General features: G+C 36.0%; 1 pseudogene; it reads right to left on the bottom strand.

The window, feature by feature from the left end:
• Positions 1-4,712: 4,712 nt before the first annotated feature.
• Positions 4,713-13,955, bottom strand: LOC149555561 (anaphase-promoting complex subunit 8-like; annotated as a pseudogene).
• Positions 13,956-21,232: the final 7,277 nt, after the last annotated feature.

Below are 21,232 nucleotides of genomic sequence, written 5' to 3'. Positions count from 1 at the left end.
TTCCAGGGATGTTGAAGTTCCATCATCTAAGATTGTTATATTTCAGAGACTGATCAAAGGTAGTATTTTATGATGGCTTTTAATGTTTCTTTTGCATATGGTACCCATGTGGTGATACATAACATAATTAATTGTACTCGGTACAAATACAAATGTCAGTTTCACTGCCATTTCTATGAACAATATATTTGTTGTGCTCGCAATCAATGTCCCTTACTAATGTTTTTCATTCTAATTGTATAAACTGAGTCTTTTCTTGTGAACCATATTGAATTAAAGGATGATTTTCCTTGAAGAGGGTTGTTATGATTTTAGCAGATGTATAAACTATCAGTGTTGGGGCTCTATTTCTCATGACAAATTCTGATTTTTTTATCACTTCATGTATAAAAATTTCAAGCTCTGAAGAAATTTCTGGATGGAGATGCCATATTAACGTTAGATCCAAAAATAAATAGAAACCCAGCTGCAAACTTGGTGATAGAGAAAGTGCTATTAAGGAGTGGTTAAAAGGCTTGGCAGTGATTTGATTTTGATCAATTAGGTACGCTTCATGTGTCCAAACTTTGTCTACTCAGAATTTAGCTCTTGTTTATGGCCTTTTATTATTATGAGCTTTATAAGTTTATATAGTTCATTTCTCTGTTAAAAATTTCTATTACATTTTGGTTTTCTTTGTGTTGTACATAATCCAAATTAAACCCATTTATTTCTTATTACAGGGCCGCATCAGCCTTATGCTTGAAAAAACAAGAGGAAGCCTCATGTTATAAGAGTAGAACCACAAGAGCCATAGGAGAATGTCGAAGATAGTCACGATGTGCCTATTAGCATCATGATTATCTTCGGCATTCTCCTATGGCTTGTAAGGAAGATCAGCTAGCGAAGATGCTCTATTAGCTTTTAATAGGCTTCATAGATGAGATTGCATTATATGAGATTCATTACTACACTTGGGAATGGGCTCATCTTGAATCTTCAAAAGATTGAAGATGAGCCCATTCCCAAGTGTAGTAATGAATCTCAAAGCTCCTTCAGCCTGAGCATATGATGTCTTTCGAATGATCTTTCTAAAGGTGCATCAACATTGTATCCTTCAATTGTTTGATTCTTCATCTTTCTTCTTTATTATTCTACAAAACAATTCTTATGGTTTAAGTTTTTTAGCATCAATTTGTAATTTTAGTCGGAAATCTCTGTATATCTTTTCTTGCCAGATAGGGTTGCTTAGTTTTTATGTAAATGTCTTTGCTTTTGCAGCTTGGACTTGAATTCACCACCAATGTTCTTTATACTCAACCAACAATATATTTGTACCAAGTATAGTGCATTGTAATGGTATTGTTCATAAAATGTTGATGTTTACTCAAGAAGACTATTTTTATTTAGTTTTATTTGCCAAGTTTCCTTTTTAGTTTGATTTTGAGCTGGTGACGCTTGAGACTCAAATGCCTACAAATGCTTCATGCAGTGTCCAGTTTCAAGCCCTTATCACTAGGCAAGCTCCTAGCCCTTATTACAGTTTGCTTACTGCAATGTCACATCCAATTTGCATATGATTCTACTTACCTAAAGGATCTTTAACCACAAACAATAGTAGTCTCCTTTGCCAAAGATAATACAACTTTGTTTGGATTTAAATAAGAAAATCGCAACAACATTATTAGTGAGGATTTGTGTCTGCTTAGAAACTTCTTATCTAAGAAGGTCTTCCTGAGGGTTGTGAGCTTGTGTACTTCTCCTTTACATCAAAGGTTCAATGCGAGCATGTTGCTAAGTCCCTACCCAAGGTTACAAATGCAAAGTGATCTAGTTTTTAATGCTTCTCACTAGCAATAAAGCATGTTTTATTAGCCCATTATCTAGCTGGTTCACCTTTATTTCAAATTTAATGCAGGGACGAGGAGCTTCTTGGTCAGGGTCTTGCATTGAATGATGAATTAGATCGTGTGCTAGGGAGACATGACTCCATTACTACAGGGTCTCCTGTTACGTGAAAAAGAACATCAACTCGTGCAGCTCCTCTTGTCAGTGTCAACCATGAGGAAGATGATATTGAGGATAATTTAACACAACTAGCTCGTAGGTAGCTTATATGTGGATGGCTAGTTCTTATAGAAATGTGATTGTTTATTTAAACAAGTGGTAATTTAGTATTTTTGAAAGTGTCTGCAGAAGCTTTGCCAAGATGTTTCTTACACATGCCATGGGTTTGTGTAATTTTTAAATAATGTAGTTACTCATCAGATTCTTTCAACTAGTTCCTTTCATCTATTAAATCCATGTACTATGATTTGACAGGCTTCTATAGAGAAAAATCAAACGAGAAATAACAGTATTTTATGCATTGTAGGTCAAGATCCAGTGCACAACCTCATTAGAGAGTTGATAACACTAAAAAGAATCAGTGAACAGGTCGAATCCCATTGATATCTCCACCACCAGGACTTTAAAATATTGATACTCACGGCTAGCAAACTGAGCAAACAATGGATTTCCTCAATGCTGATACTTACGAGTCACCAACTGCTGTAGACTTCTTATCTGTAAAATGCAATGAGGTAACTTCACCCAGTAAAAGCAGAAGTTTTAAAAAAGTAGAGGTTGTTCTCTGGGATGGTTTGTACTACATATCTTCAAGTTTCTTGCTACAAGTGATGGTTTAGGTGTAGCATCAGTTTTATTGAAGCCACTGTATAGTCTTTTGTTCAACTGAGGTTTAGTACTCATTATGTGCTATATTATTCTAGTGCACTGCAATTTAATTTATTTTTTTGTTACTTTTTTTTTTTTCTGATATGAAATTCCTTTTGAAGATTTGTCTATTGAAACAAAATTATGTTCTTACCTAGAAGGTAAATGATTTTAGTAATAGTGCCAAAAGATCCATATATATATATATATATATATATATATATATATATATATATATATATATATATATATATATATATATATATATATATATATATATATATATATATTGCAATGTATTGTTGAAGCTTGTTCTGTTTTAGATCTCAAGTAGTGTGTTCCTGTTACTATAGCAAGAACATGCACTAGAGTTTTCCCTAAACTGGGTGTTCCCAAAGATAAATAACTGAGGTTGTTTCACTTGTTTATTTTCATATTTTCCATTTGAATGTATGCATTAGAATCTATTATCAATAACTCAGCATAATATCTGTGTTGGTGACTTTGTCCATTGGAATTGGAATGTGGAAGACATGTATGTGCCAACATTTTATTCTATTTGAGAGCACATGCTTTTCCCTCTTGTTTTATGATCTATGGCAATCCAAATGACTGTTAGAAAAACCAATCTAAGAATGGTAGAATGATAATATCTTCATGAGTTGATTTATAATCTTGTGTCATTTACATTGAAATATAAGTATAATAGGTTAAATTGTAGGTTCAGTTCGGGGAGGGGTTAGGGTACATCTTGTTTGTGAATTTATGTGGTTGAATTCATAAAACATTTTTTTTAATAAATTTATAAAGTTCATGTGTTTATATATAAAAAGAAAAGAGAGAAATATATATAATTGTAAAATAAAACTATTTCATATGAATTTATGATGTTTGATCAATATCAAGATAAACATAATAATATAAATATAAGATCCAATATAGACTCTGTCCAGATCCATCAGAACCAGTTGGCAAATAGATTTAAGTATCACTGAGAATCTTTGTAGTTGTATCTTCTACTATGTATTCTTCTTTCAAACTTTTGTATGAAAACTAGGGTTCTTCTGTCCATGGTTACAAAAAAAGAGAGAATAAGTGCACATGATATAAATGTTGAAGTAAACCATTAAAGATAATTCTTAGAATAGACAGAAAAGCATAAATAGGAGTAATAGTAGCAGATACCTTATAATGGAGTACCAATTCGACAAAGAACTTCCATGGAAGGAAAATATTGGGACTTGTTAACAGGGTCTGGTAGATAGATTTGTTAAAAAATTGGGATTGAATTCATTTTGGATTCTGCATAATTTCATATGACAAATTAAATTGTTGTTAATTCATTTTGGATTTTGCATAATTTATTGTCATTTTTCGACATAGCTTTTACATAATTAACATTGAAAAAACTAATTTATTGTCAAGGTAATCAATCTGTGAAAAGGTCATCTAATCTGCCAAGCTAAAAGCATTTCAAATTCCATAGAGTAACTGATTATCATAGTTATGCCTAATGGCAATACAAGACACATTTTGGTTGCTTTGATGTAACAACCTCAAAAATTGGGGTAGTGCCAAATGTGTGTGTTGTGAGTTTTACACTGCTTTTGCACGAGCTTAAACCAACACCACCCAAGTGGTGGAAGATGCCATAGATGTTGTACATGTTTACTCTTCCACAGATTCATCGCTTCCCTTACCTCACCATGATTCCTTATGTAAAGGAATACTAATTGCTTAGTAAGGTTTGTCAAACATTAGGGTTATTATATTGCATATTAGTTTGATAGGGAAAATGGTAATCAGTTTCTCATTCTTTTCCCCTATCTTAATATTTTAGTAGATAAGAATATAAACTGAAAGAACCATCTCTTTAATACATTGCGTTAGTATATTACATTTGTATGATATATTTTATTGAAAAATGACAATTTGTTTGATTTTTCTTTGTGGGCAGGTTTTACAGGTTATGCTCCTCCACTCGGTAACAAGAATACCAAAGATAAAATTGCATTCAATCACATTGGATAAGGTTCAAAGTATTTCCATGTATAAAGAAAATCACTTTTTCCTATTTTATTCAAAGTATTTGCAAGGTACAATAGTGCTTCAATCATTTTTGGGAAAATAATTCTATTAATTTTCTTGCTGTCAAGATTCATTTTGTAATAGCTTCGTCATGGCACCCTAGATGCATGTTTCTTAAATCCTTAATATAATACTTCATGGCTTGATCAAGCATTTGCAATTTCTCTTATAAATTATAAATATCAATTCACAAGCGAGCATCATCAAGACCCAAAAAAGTTGCTTTTTGATGATAATAAAGAACATAGTTGAGCATGGATAAAATTTCACATTTTTTTCCCTAAATCATATCACATAATAGTCTATTTGATTTATATCAATAAATCATTATTAAGCATCAACATCGACTGGAGTATTTTTCAATTCAACATATTCTTGCCCCATAAGTGCCCATGCTGAAAGGTAGTTCTTTTGATATGTAGGAGATAATTTTCACATCAAGTCATATTGTGATTTTGCTGCCAGGATTTAACTATGTAGCTTTTGAGTCCAACTCATTGACTCATATTTCATGAGTAGTAATTCAATATGAATCCATCTCTCCTAAGAATAAATGGAACACTTAGTACTCATTAGATCTAGGTGATGGTCATAGAGGTGAAGCACAAGGATGAAAGATCCCTGATGGATCTCTGCCGCTAATCTGCTGTAGCTTTATTATATATATTTTTTAAAATTTTCTTTTTCCTGTTTATTAAAGTTTTCTTGCAGAACTAGACGGAAATGCAGAAGAGTATGTTTGTTTTTGCATTTTTGATGATTATTCAACAGGAAATGAGAAGGAGCAAATGATATGAAAAGAGTCTGAAAATAAATAACAATATGTAGCAAAATCAGAATTGATACAAATCGTACCAGGCAAATCTCTGAATTATAGAGCCAAATAAAGGATCCAGTACATTTTCCCTAACAATGACACCAAACTGGCTGATGGAAAAGGACTGTGAAAATGCAAACGTCTGCTGCTAGTTATCCGACTCTCTATATTTCAAAGTGCTGCAAATGGTGGCTACTGCTGCAAGGCTCACTTTCCCATGTACCAATAATCGTGCCCAGCTAAACAATACTGCAGACCCAAGTTGAAATGGCATCCTCCTTCCCTGATAACAACTGATACCACTAAAAATTCCAAGACCAAATACTGCTGACGGTTACGTCCTAGCCAGTAAATACCCTGGGGTTTGCGTCCCAGAATAAAATTGCCCAAGCAGAACAAATTTGTAAATAAGTGTAAAATGCATAATATGAATGAGGAATGGCGCCTCCATCTCCTTATAACCCCTTCCAAAGCAAATCGAACCCTAAAGTGACTCCAAAAGGCGTTGGGTTACAAAAGTGATTTAAGTGTTATTTTAAAGTGGCAATGTTACTAAAAATGACCCTTTTTCTCCATAGACATAAATCTATTCACTGAATCACCTTGAGACCAAAGAGAAAGATTTAGAAAAGTTCAAGACCTTTCCAACGAGCTATCACACCAAGGGGTACGCATCCAAATGAGGTCAAAATTCCCTTATTACTCCAAAATGGCTATTAACTTAGCCTTATTTAATTATTAAACGCTAACTTAGGAAATATTAAAAATATAACCCAAATAGCTACAAAATGCCCAACTAACATCAGAAACCATAAAATCATCCTATCACCTGTCTATAACCAAAGTCGGAAATTAAGGATCCAGTGGCAATCTCATCCCTAAAATCTAGGGATGCTCCTAAATTTTAGGAAACAAGCTCTATCCCTCTGAAACTGAACCCAAAGAGAAAACTCATGGAAACCCAACCCTGTGCATGATCATACCTCCTCAAAAGTAGGAATGAACCCCATAAATATAGGAACTATCTCCTAAAAAGAAGGAATGTCTCCAAACTGATCAATAACCACCAGAACACCAAGTCTCCAACACTGAATAACCATACTGGGTCTCTATCCAACCCTGTCAGCCTACAAGACCCCATAATAAGCTGACTCACATGTCTTTGCTAGATTAAGCTAGAGTGGAGACATGACAATCCTCCCCTCTTGGAGATGCTTGCCCACAAGCAATTGTAATGCTGGATGCTATAAAATGCTCTCACCCTCCCAGGTGGCATCCTCTATGGGAAGATCTCTCCATCGAACCAAATACTCTCGAATCACTTGGCTTCTCAACCACCGTTCCCTCACCTCAAGAATCTCATCAAGGACCAAAATCAATTTACCTTCCTCATCCATAGGAGGTAACTCGGGTGAAACCATAATATGCTGTCCAAGGGCTTTTTTAAGGCAAGATACATGAAATACATTATGAACTCTGCTGCCAGGTGGTAACTCAACCTCATATGCAACCTCTCCCACTCGCCTGAGTATCCTATATGGACCATAAAAATGTGGTTTGAGCTTCTCAGCTCCCCCCCTTTTTAGGGTGCTCTACTGATATGGTTGTAAGCGTAGAAAGACCATATCATCCACCTCAAATGCTCTCTCAATCCTGTGCCTGTCAGCATACATCGTTTGTTGATTCTGGGCCTGCTGTAAATTATCCCTAAGAGATCTCATGACATTGTGCTTTTCCTGTAACCAATCATGAGCCAAGGGTACTCTACTATCACTAAATGCCAAATCAATGAAAGATAATGCCTCATATCCATAGAGAGCTCTGAAAGGCATCATGCTAATGGACATATGATGCGTAGTATTATAAAAATACTCGCCCAAATGCAACCAACACACCCATGCTTTTTGCTATCCTAACACATAGTTACGCAAATATCCCTCAACCCACTTGTTGACTATTTCTGTTTGCTCATTAGTTTGAGGGTGGTAACTAGTACTAGGTGTCAACAAAGTACCTGCTAGCCTAAAAAGTTCCTGCCAGAAGGAACTCATGAATTTGCTGTCCCTATCACTCACAATGGTCTTGGGAAGACCATGAAATTTAAACACCTCTTTGAAGAATAACTCAGCCACCTGAGATGCTGTAAAATCTAATGCAATTGAAAAGAAGTGGGCATACTTTGTTAGCCTATCCACAACAACGTAAATGCAATCTTTCCCCTGAACCCTAGGAAGACCTGTAATGAAATCCATTGAGATCCCTGTCCACTTCTATTCCGGTATAGGTAATGGCTGCAATAATTCTGTTGGGTAGGTATGCTCTGACTTGTTCTGCTGACAAGTCATACACTCACAGACATGGCGTAAAACATCATCTTTGAGACCCTTCCAAGAGAATCTCTCATGAACCGCCCTGTGAGTCTTACCATATCCTGGGTGTCCTACTGTAGGAGTATCATGGAGAGCATGCAAAATTTGTTCCTTCAACTAAGAACCTAGAACAAGGTAAACCTTGCCTTTGTAGTAGATAATATCATCTACCACATTGTATTTGTCATCCACTATCAACCCTTCCAAGATCTCACAAGCATACTGATCCTTGGAGTACTCAACTAAAAGTTGAGCCTTCCAATCCGCTGAAATTTCGCTCAATGAACATAGGACAGCCAATGAAGGTTTCTTAGAGAGTGCATCAGCCACAGTATTATTCTTCCCCTTTATGAATTCAATGTCAAAGTCATAAGCTTGAATTTTGCTAACCCATTTTTGTTGTCGATCATTGAGCTCCATTTGATTTAGGAAATACATCAGACTATTATGGTCTGTTCTCACCACAAATTTGCTACCAACAAGATACTGTCTAAACTTAGCTAATGCATGCATAATAGCCAACATTCCCTTATCATAGGTAGAGTACAACTTTTCATTTTTTTGTAGCTTCCTACTCTCATAGGCAATGGGGTGTCTATTCTGCATCAATACTGCTCCTATACCCAAACCTGAAGCATCACACTCTAGGACAAATGGTTGCGAGAAATCAAGTAGTGCCAAAATGGGGCAAGTACTCATAACCTCCTTGAGTCTATCAAAGATCCCCTGTGCTTGTTCTGTCCATCTGAAAGCCCCTTTCTTAGTGAGATCTGTCAAAGGTGCTGCCAACTACGAGAAACCCTTCACAAATCTTCTATAATAAGCACACAATCCAAGTAATCCTCATAACTCAGTAATGTTCTGAGGAACAAGCCAATTCTGAATCGTTTTAATCTTCTCTTCATGCACCTTCACCCCCTTAGCACTAATCACATGACCCAAATATAATACCTCCCTCAATCCAAACTCACGTTTGGAGAGCTTAGCAAATAGAGACCGACTCTCCATTATGCTAAGTACCTCCTTGAGATGTCTGAGGTTGTCCTCCCAAGTACTGCTATAAATAAATATGTCGTCAAAGAACACTAGAACTAATTTCCTCAACTGCTTGTTGAAGATATGATTCATACAAGACTGGAAAGTAGCTGGTGCATTGGTAAGGCCAAAAGGCATTACCAGAAACTCATAGTGCCCGTAGTGACAACGGAAGGTAGTCTTGTGTACATCCTTTGCCCGTACTTGTATTTGATGATAGCCTGAACGAAGATCAATCTTAGAAAAGTAGACAGCCCCATGTAACTCATCTAACAACTCATCAATGCGCGGAATGGGATATCTATTTTTTATTATCTTCTTGTTCAAAGCTCTATAGTCTACACACATCCGTAGAGTCCCATCCTTCTTCTTAACCAACACTATAGAAGAAGCAAAGGGGCTGGAACTAGGCCGAATGAAACCCATGTCCAATAGCTCATGAATAGTCTTCTCAATTTCATTCTTATAGGCTCTAGGATGACGGTATGGGGTAGTAATCACTAGCTTCGCTCCATCCTCCAACTCTATACCATGCTCAAACCCTCTACTTGGTGGTACTCCAAGAGGTATATCACCAAACACTCTACCGTGATGACCCATCACTGACTGAATGTCCACATGAAATACACGGTCATCTTGAAATATGGGTGTTTTGGATTTAACCAAATAGTGTGTAGCCCAAAGCACATCATTATGCCTAAGGATGGTCTCCATCCTGCTAGAAGTCACCTCTCTAGGTCCACCATCTGACGTTGCCCTCAAAATCACCTTCTGCCCACTAGAAAGAAACTCTAATTGCATACGGTGGTGATCAATAATGTAATGCTCAATACCTTGTAAGAACTGCATGCCCAAAACCACATCATAATCTTCTATAGGAAGCACATAGAAGTCATTAGTCAAAGTATAATCTCCCATCTAAATACTAAGTTGTGGAATCTGCTTGGTACAACCCAAGATAGCACCATCAGCCACCTTCACTCCAAAACCACCAAACTCCTCGTACTGTAAGCCATGCCTCTCAACTAATTTTTGATCAATAAAGTTATGTGTAGCACTTGTGTCTACCAAACTAGTGATCTGCTTACCCTTAAGTGTACCTTTCAATCGAAAGGCATGAAACTTAGGATAACTGGAGAGGGTAGCCATAGCTACTTTAGCTGATGCCACAGGCTCAAGGGTGTCTAACTCCAACTGTGTTTGAAATTGCTCAACATCCTCTATATTATCCTCAATATCAGTATTAGGAACCTCCTCATCCCCTAACTCAGAAGTCACCTCAATCAAATGAACCTTTCCTTTACCCATACAACGGTGTCCTAGTTCCCATGGTTCTTTGCAGGAAAAACACAACCTTTTCCTCCTCAATTCATTCCTCGTCTCCTGATTCATCCAAGGAGTTTTAGATGAGGTCCCTCCTTTGTTCTGTGATGTATTGGCCTTCTATGTAGGCCGTGAATCTCTAAATGGTTTCTTATCTGCCTGATAATAAATGGGAATAGTATCTAGTCTCAATGTCACATCAACAGCCTCCTTAAGAGTAGCTGGTTGGAAAGCACGTACCAACCCCTTTAGCCTATCCTGCAAAGCCTCAATGAACAACATCACACTACATTTTTGGGGCATATCAGGTACCATAACTGCAATATGCTGGAACTCATTAATATAGGCTTTTGCATGACTAGTTTGTTTAAGGTGAGCCAACTCTCTGTAATAAAGTTTTGTATCCTTACGATCAAACCGTGCAATGAGTCGCTCGGTGAACTCATCATAGGAGTGAACTAAGGCATGATTCTGGGTGACCAATCCATGGTGCCACCAGTCATAGGCAATCCCCTCTAAATGCAATACAACAAATTGAATAGCCTCATGCTCATGCATGGGCCTTAATGAAAGATATATGTCTAGCTTGTGGACCCAAGCTCGTGCAGTAGTGTCTCATGAGCCATTATATGGGGCCAATGTAATCTTTCTAGTAGCTCTGTTGAGGTCATAATTATGCTGCTACTGTGGTAGTCTATTACCACGATCTCCCCTGAACCTGTTTGTATCTCTACACTGTGCACAATACTGGGGAAGAGGGAAGACGTCCCTAACCTCAGGAGGTAGAGCTCTCCACTCAGCTGTGGCTGCCAAAATTGACTCCTGAAACCCCACTTCTAGTGGTTCCACCTGTGCTGGCCGTTCACCTGGTATGAATTGAGGAAGCAATGGCCTATTTGTAGTAGGTGTATGATGGCGATGCCTCCTACTGGAATGAAGGGAGCTCCCAATTGAAGAATGGGACTGATGGCTACGCTGACTACCAGCTACTGAAACTGATCTACCTTGCCTGCCTCTGTGTCCACCCATCTCCAAACGCTCCAAGGTATCTTGTAATCTGTCTAAACTCTGAGAAATCTTGGGTTGAGTAGTGAATAGGGTCTGCACCATCTCTCTTTCTTCTACCTCTGTAGGCATGCCGTCGCTAGTAGTACCTTGTGCCTCACCCATAGTTGGTATCTGTGTGTCTCTGGTGGCCTCTACTTGCCACTGGTTTCTCCTACGCTTGTAGAACTTGTGTATTTCTCCACCAGGATACATAGATTTATATTCAATCCACCAACTAGTGACTACCCAGATGCCAATATGAATTATCAAAACTTTTTAGCTAGTACCCAGATGCTGAAATGAATTATCAAAACTTTTTATCCAATACCCAGAAGCCAAAATGAATTATCAAAACTTTTTACCCAGTACCCAGATGCTGAAATGAATTATCAAAACTTTTTATCCAATGCCTAGATGCCAAAAACTGTTGTAACAATTTCTCACAAACTCTACAGGCTGGCAAGATGTAAGCTCTGATACCACTGAAAGATTCCTGATGGATCTCTGCTGCTAATCTGCTATAGCTTTATTATATATATATATATATTTTAAATTTTCTTTTTCCTGTTTATTAATTTTTTCTTGTAGAACTAGACGAAAATGTAGAAGAGTTTGTTTGTTTTTGCATTTTTGATGATTATTCAACATAGAAATGAGGAGCAATTGATATGAAAAGAGTCTGAAAATAAATAACGATATGTAGCAAAATCAGAATTGATACAAATCGTACCAAGAAGATCTCTGAATTATAGAGCCAAACAAAGGATCTAGTACATTTTCCCTAACAATGACACCAAACTGGCTGATGGAAAAGGACTGTGAAAATGCAAATGTCTGATGCTAATTATTCGACTCTCTATATTTCAAAGTGCTACAAATGGCGGCTACTGCTGCAAGGCTCACTTTCCCATGTACCAATAATCGTGCCCAGCTAAACAATACTACAGACCCAAGCTGAAATGGCATCCTCCTTCCCTGATAACAGCTGATACCACTGAAAATTCCAAGACCAAATACTGCTGAGGGTTACGTCCCAGCCAGTAAATACCTTGGGGTTTGCATCCCAGAATAAAATTGCTCAAGCAGAGCAAATTTGTAAACAAGTTTAAAATGCATAATATGAATGAGGAATGGTGCCTCGATCTCCTTATAACCCCTTCCAAAGAAAATCAAACCCTAAAGTGACTCCAAAAGGCATTGGGTTACAAAAGTGATTTAAGTGTTATTTTAAAGTGGCAATGTTACTAAAAATGACCCTTTTTCTCCATAGACATAAATTCATTCACTGAATCGTCCTGCGACCAAAGAGAAAGATTTAGAAAAGTTCAAGACCTTTCCAACAAGCTATCACACCAAGGGGTACACATCCAAATGAGGTCAAAATTCCCCTTATTACTCCAAAATGGCTATTAACTTAGCCTTATTTAATTATTAAACGCTAACTTAGGAAATATTAAAAATATAACCCAAATAGCTACAAAATGCCCAACTAACATCACAAACCATAAAATCATCCTGTCACCTGTCTGTAACTGAAGTCAAAAATCAAGGATCCACTGGCAGTCTCATCCCTAAAATCTAGGGATGCTCCTAAATTTTAGGAAACAAGCTCTATCCCTCTGAAACTAAACCCAAAGAGAAAACTCATGGAAACCCAACCCTGTGCATGATCATACCTCCTCAAAAGTAGGAATGAACCCCACAAATATAGGAACTATCTCCTAAAAACAAGGAACCTCTCCCAACTGATCAATAATCGCTAGAACACCAAGTCCCCAACATTAAATAACCATACTGGGTCTCTATCCAACCCTGTCAGCCTACAAGACCCCATAATAAGCTGACTCACATGTCTTTGCTAGATTGAGCTAGAGTGGGGACATGACAAGGGACTTCACAGGAGGTTACCAATCCTAGTACTACTCCAGCTTGCTTAACTATGAAGTTTCCTCCAGATAGTTCTTTTTCATCTTTATTGCCCACATGAAATACAAAAGAACCTTTTCATGCTGACCTTTGAGACTACAATAATTCCAAATTATAAAACTGGACTTAGGCCTATATATTTCAGTAAAAAAATACTTTATGTGCTAGGTAGAGAAGTAAAAAATTCTTTTACATATTATATGTTTGTAAAGATATCCATACTGTCAATATGATAGGCATCATACTTGAGCATATCCATATATAAGCTTTCATCTCTCTTATAATCACTTGAATTATAAAATATTGACACTGATATGACTTGAAATATACTCTTTGAAAGGAAATATCGCTGTAACATCATATATTTTTCTAAACCTTCAATAATTTTGTGGAGTTCCAAGTAAGCATTTACAAGAACAAAAATATTTCATCCAATAATCTTTCAACTCAAGCCTATTTAGGATACTAATATTTGTACATAAAGCCTATAGCTCAAGCCAGACACTCCAGCTCCATGTATATGCATTAAAAGATATTACAAGAACATCACAGGCTGATTTATCCTTTCCATATTTATATAGCACAATGCCATACAAGTACATTTTGAATGCATCAAGAGTGTCATTACTCTAAGTACTAGATAATTTTTCTTCCAATCAAATGGCTAACCCAAATGAAAAGAAGTAGTTGAGGTTTGATATGAGGCAACCTACAACCTTAACACTCTCTTACAAGAAATTGCACTTATATCTAGTAGTCAACAATAAAAAAATTCACGCAAGTGTTAATATGATTGGAATTAAATGAATTAACCCTCAAATTGCCTACAATCATTCAAGAATGAAGCCGTAGGTAGAGAATTTTCATGGGTATACATTAAATGTTATATCCTTTATTTTTATATCAATTTTGTAATACTTGAATAACTTAAAATCACTAAGATACACAATTTTAAAACTCACAATAATTGAATTTGATTATAAATGATGAATGTACACCTGCAGGAGTGATGTATGGTGAATGATATTCAAGTTTTATAGTTAGATTTGATAGTAGAAGTAGCATAGTAGAAATAATGTAAAGGTATATGATTTAGGGAGGTCACATGATAGCTGAGAATAGTCCATTATGTGGTTGTAAAATCCTCCAATGTTGGAACAACCAAATATGGTCTCGACTAATCTGCACTAAGCTGCAACATAAATGCAATCCCCTGGCCCATCTATACAACACGCCTATTCTGTAATGTCCCTTGCTATATCTGCCCTAATTTTGTCTTTGAATCATAAATTCCATTGACTAAGGATTGTAAGATGGATCTAGTTATAACTGAATACCTTGATATTCTTTTAACAAGATAACTCTTTCCAAATGAAGAACTAATAATCTCTGTTCTTTTCATCCATTTTCTTAACCCCTTATTTCCATATGAACTATATCTAATTAGTACTCTATCGCCTCTATAATGAATAAGTGATATTTTGTGTTTAGAACTACTTCTATTATGATTTGGTTTTCTCTCCATCCAATGTAAATATTCTTTCTTCCTTACATCAATATCCTTACTAGCTTGTAGCATAAGCGGGCTCTCAAGGTCACGAAATGAGTTTCCTAGTAGTGGTTCTACTCCTAAATTAATGTATCAAGCAGATTATTTTTGAATATAGTAACTCTTGTTGGGGTTGCTGTTTTCTGGACTCTGTGTATTTTGATATCCTTCTTGATATTGCTTGTATTCCTAATAAACCTTTACCTATTTCTGTAGAAGTCCTATTATCTCTAGATATTGTCAATAATGTGGAAGTACAGGTTCTTACTTCTCCCAATTGTGGTTGTGGTTATTATTGATTTCTGCAGAACTATTTTCTCTAGCTTTGGTAAGTCATATCAAAAGAGGTGATTGTAACCTCAAGCCACAAAGCTTAAGTGCACCTTAGGTTTGATTAAAAGTCAACCTTGTAATATCTTCAAGCCACAGAGCTTGAGCACAAGAAGCCATAAGCAGGCATAAATAGTGAATAGCAGTCAAACTTTCAACAATCTACCTTGAACCATAACAAGTTTTAAGCACTCCAAGGAACAATCAAGCATGTGATGATTTTTGAAAAGCCTCCTTGAAGCAAAAAATTCTAAATATGGCCTCAAACCAAATTTTAGATTGACCCTTGAGTGTGGGTTCACCATTCAAGTCTCCCTCTAAGACCGCAACTAGGTTTGAAAATGCCAAGACACCCAAACTTTTTTGGTGGGCATCAATTGAATTTTTCAGTCTATTTGAAGCAGCAACATGCACTGAATACAAGTAGTCACACCTAGCTTTGTTTGTTGAATGAAAATTTTTAGACATCACCTCAAGCCATCACAAATTGAGGTTGCCAAACCACACTCAAACTCGAGTAGTGAGATTACACAAGCAACCAACAATTACATTATATTGCTTGATGGAATCTAGTCAATAAAATTGACCACCAAGAAACCACTATAACTTAGGTGGCCTCATCTAACATATTTATATTTCTCAAATGTATTTATATGTCATTTTACCTTTCAATGTAGCTCTTGAATCATATTTTTCGTTGATGCAAGAGTTTTTTTAATGTAGCATCGTTAATATCAATTTAAATTATGGCTATAAAAACTCAAATATTTGAATGACTCTCACTTGATTCTCTAGCAGAAATTGAAAGATTTCAAAATATCTTTTCTTGATTTGGGCCTGGGGCAAAATAAAATAAAATTTTGAGGTACACGGTTAAGAAGGCCCTGTGAGTGAGATGCTTTAGAAGGTGAAGTCGATGTGGTCGAATGACTCTCGCTTGATTCTGTGGCATAAATTGAGAAATTTTCAGAAATCTTTTCTTGATTTTGGCCTGGGGCCAAAAATGTCATTTTTTTTGAGGTGGATGAGAGTAGTTTGTGCCGAACACCAACTTCTTAATATACATTGGACTAATTTTCAGGTGTTTTAAATCCATTACTAACTATTTTTGAAGAGGACTAGATGGCTCCAGGGGAAGCAGATACAGAGTATGTGATTTTAACATTTGTGACTTTGGCCTATATTTCTAGGCTCCAAAGATATGTTTTGAAGATTCCATTGTCCATGTCAATATGACATGTTCTTACTGTTTCTTTGTGATCGTTACCCAAGAAACCTATAGATGTATCCTATTTTTATAATACCTTATCTATGGAGGATTTGATCATCAATTTGGAGCCCCAACAAACATCCAGAGGAGAATGAAAGGAAAAGAGTTCCTCTGCTTCACATCTACTAGAAGAAAAGGCGAGGTGGACAAGGGCAATGATGTTTCTCTTTTAGAATGAATGGCTTGTCCACCTGATGCCACTCCCAAACTGGACCATTTTACCAAACTGGACAAGTCCCCTTTCTCAAATTGCAAGGCTTTATCCTGAAAAATCTTTCCACTCTTCATGTTTTTAAGTAGAGGAAGTGTTGTTTTCTCATTAAGATCTCCTTCCATACAATCTATGAAGATATTATCAACCACTTTTGGCTACTTATCTTTCAAATGCAAGGTTTCAATACACTCCTTACATCTCCAAATTCTTAGACCACTACAACATGGTAACATGTCTCTTAAGAAGAAACAACATCACTGAAGGCTTAACACCCAGATTACAATCTGAAGTGATGCTAGTTGGAGGATCATTAACTAAGCTATCATCATTCACCACCTCCGTTCCAATGGTGTAGAGACTTACATTTTAAATTTCAATGAATAGCTTCTTCTTCTTGTCATTCTATCCAGCTTAGGAGCAACATAGATCTACATTATTTATGCAAGTCATATAACGATAGTACTATTAATGTACAGGTCCCATTACAAAATGGAGTTTCCTTTGAAGTAGTTGGTATAAATTTTCCACCATTTTCTAGAGTGGTTGATATCAGTTTTCCACTACTTTTTGGAGTAGTTGGTGTGAGTTTTACAGTGTATGATTGATTCACATTTTCTATATAACAATCATTGAATATACAAGTCAAACATTATTTTAATTGAGGATGACATTTGTTATTCCTACAAAATGAAGAGATTATTAATCACTTTTATACATAAATGAATTTTTACAAGAGGCCAGTAGAGCAGGCAGTTTCAGGTTCAAATTTCTATTCTCAATAGTGCATCATACCAAAAATAAAATTCAGAATTTTAATCATCTGCCAAAGTTCATTTGACTTATTGTACTTGCGTCCATCTATGGAAACAGGCATTGTGAGTTTTGGACCAACTTTGAACTCATGTAGAACTAAAGAAATCTTTTTCATTTTCCACTTTTCCATCCCATCAAGATAACTTACAAGTCTGGATGAAATAGGGGAATCCTAACATCTCATTAATTCACTATTGTTTATACACTAAACTCATTCAAGTTTTAACTATTTCTATGTTTAACTAATGACACCGGTGACAAGGTTTGCTTCAGCAATGTTTCAGATTTCATACCTCAGTTATTGGTATGAAGATAATTTCAATAAATATTCACTCTTCACAAAAAAATGCATGCAGTCTAGGCTTTTTAAAAAAGATGTGGGCACGCTGATAAATCAAGATTCAAGAAGTATCAATAAGATTTTCAATAGTGGAACATAATTTTGAAATGCACAAGATTTCCCTAAATCAAAGAGACATTCATGAGATTTGTTGTCTACATAGAATTCATGGGGGCGACATGTAATTGAAGAATGATGGCATGCTAGCACTTGTCTAGGGTTTGAGAAAATGCAGAAGGACAATTTCAAGTACGCGTTTACTTATCATTTGGAACTTTTGGAGAGGAAGCAGAAATGGAGCTACCCTAAGGATTCTTCATGGGAGGCTTCCAATTGGGTAATTTATGAATACTAAGCAAATGATTAGAAATCAATGATATTGAATTCACAGAAAGCTTATGTATTTGGTTGCATATATATTTCTCATCAAATATCTTAGATAGTCCACCTATGCATTCTGGCCCAGAACCAAGAGGTACAAGCCTAGGAAAATAACCCACCCATTTTCACACATCTATTGTTTCTCTTGCAATCGTCAAATTCAAATACAATACAACAACTTTATCTCTGAAAATGAATTTTAGTCTTTTGCAATCATAGAATATAATATGTATTTTCTTGATGTTCTGGTATGAGACAATTTTGTGCCTAGAGAAGCCTGCTTTACAAGAATAAATATAAATCCCAATCAGTCCAGAAGTACATCTACACATTTGTTCAACATAATTACATGGAATTGTGAAGTTATGAAGAGAAGTAGACTCGTCAAATATGTAGCTATAGTAGTAGTCCTTGTGTTGTTTAGAAAGGGTAATGCATATAGTATTTTTTATATGTATTCAAAGACAGGATGTAAGCATATAGTATTTTTTATGGAAATCATTCCATGAGTATGGGGGCTCAATATTCATGGAATGATCAGAATTGACTGCATGTATTATAAGTTACTAACCAGGCACATGTAGGATTAAACAAGATAGGAGTGATCTCAGTCAAACAACAATATGGAAATTGAACTATTCGTCTAGGACTCCACATTTTGCATGCATGTCTACCAGGGTAGTTGCAACTTAAACAAATATATTCTCTCAATATATCTATTTTGTGCATATCCAGCAACCATGGCTTTTGATGACCACATTACGTTTAGGCATCCTGTCAAACAGTTCACATGACTTATCTATGCTTCCATTTTGCAAGCATATCTCCCAAGGAAAATGCTACTACTTCATCTACACCGTCTAATAGAATCCTTTATGCTTTGATGGATGCCTATAGCATATCCCAAAGCTCTCATTCAATAGTTATGAGATGATCAATCAAAAGGAAACAGTTGAGAGCTTAGAGTGACACAAGTTTTAGATGATCATATGAAATGAAATAGCCATGTGAGTAGATAGAAACTAGAAAGACATTGTGTACAGATAAAGACATGAAATGGATGGTTTTCAAGCACTCAGCATAGACACTCAAAATTCGATACGTATCATCATTCGAGATCAAATGGATGTTTGGGATTATACGCATAGTGAATAATAAAGGAGGGAATTGAACCCCCCCTGAGGCTCACACTTGTTGAGGTCCACTTCAGCAATGGCCCTTCCTGTGAAATTGCTATCGAAAACCTTTCTAATGAGATAATGTGTTATGAGCTCTTCATCAATGGGATGGAACGTAAATCTAGGAGGTAGTTGTGCATCACCCATATCATGATTGTAACTAAAGTTAAGAGCCTCAATTATTGAATTCTCTTCCCTATCACACATATTCATTTCCTTTGCTATTCATGCTTCACATGGGAGTCTTTTTATATGATGATTTATTGTCAATCATGTCCATTCACTACCAAACAATTCATATTCTACAAATTCGAGATGCTAGAACTTTTGTGGATGTGCAAGCCATCGGAACATATTGTAGGGAGGATGACGAACTTATTCTCAACAGTCAGACTCAGGCAAGTGATACAAATTGTAGAATCTTAACATATGGTTGTTCAAATTCTGTATCTCCTAAATGATTTCCTTTTAGCGTATAACTTGTTGTGCATAGTTGCCAAGTTTTCTTATTGTATCAAGCATATTAATGAAGAAGCATATTAGTTACTGTCGATGTTTTTTAAGCATTCTATAAAATAGTTCACATCCTTGCGTATGATATGACATTTTGCATGCATCCTGCACTCTCTCATCCGGCTGATGATGGATTACAGAGAGTGATCTGAAACGATGATGCTAAAAAACACACACAATCAAATCCAAAACGAACTTGCATTACAAATGGATTGTGGAAATCTGATATTGTTAATTTTGCATGCATGTCTACCAGGACAATCACAACTTAAAAATTTCTTGGTAGACATGCATGCAAAATTAACAATATCAGATTTCCACAATCCATTTGTAATGAAAGTTCATTTTGGATTTGATTGTGTGTGTTTTTTAGCATCATCGTTTCAGATCACTCTCCGTAATCCATCATCAGCCAGATGAGAGAGTGCAGGATGCATGCAAAATGTCATATCATACGCAGGGATGTGAGTTATTTTATAGAATGCCTAAAAAAAATTTACACCCAAGTGTTGGTAGAAATTTCTACCTTCATTGGTCGAAATTTCTACCTTCATTGGTCAAAATTTTTGACCTTCATTGGTCAAAATTTTGTACCTTTATTAGTCAAAATTTTTGACCTTCATTGGTCGAAATTTCTACCTTTATTGGTCAAAATTTTCTTCCTTCATTGGTCAAAATTTTTACCTTCATTGGTCGAAAGTTTCTACCTTCATTGGTCAAAATTTTGACCAATTCCTGGCAGAACTTGCACCATGGCTATGGAAGTTTTTCGACCGACGTTTTGGTCAAAAATTCAACCAACCTATTGGTTGGTCGAAATTTCGATCGAAAAATTTCTGACTCAAAGTTGGTCGAAGTTTGGTCGAAAATTGGGTCAAAATTTTGACCAATAATGGTCGAAAAATGGTCTCAATTGTACTAGTGAGGGTTTTTCCCATGTGGTTTTCTCTATTTCTTCTCTTTATAGAGATTTGGTTGTGCTTAGGTACCTCATTAACCCTTGTTGTTGGCACCCAATTTTACTTTTCCTAATAGTTTATAGGGTTTTAGCTACTCCCTAAGTTTATATTAAGGGGGGGTGTTAGAGTAATAAGGTATTGTCTTATTATCTCTAGTTTGCTTAAGCTAATGTTAGGCGTATAATAATTAATTTAGTTATTAATCATTATCATGCAACCTATGTTAGTTCCCCTTTAGGATTTTGATCTCCTTTTAAAAGGATTGATCTCTCTTTGTAATTAACACTTTTTTGATTGAACAACAATTTTTCTTTTTAATCATCAAGAAGGTCTCTATGGATATGTGAATCACATCCTCCATAGTGTTGCTCATCTCTTTTTGTGAC

The sequence above is a fragment of the Cupressus sempervirens genome, chromosome 5 (genome assembly GCF_028749045.1).
Source record: "Cupressus sempervirens isolate cs-2001-9-10 chromosome 5, ASM2874904v1, whole genome shotgun sequence".
NCBI lineage: Eukaryota > Viridiplantae > Streptophyta > Pinopsida > Cupressales > Cupressaceae > Cupressus > Cupressus sempervirens.
Note: the sequence above shows the minus strand (reverse complement) of the source record. Positions and strands in the feature narration are given on the sequence as shown.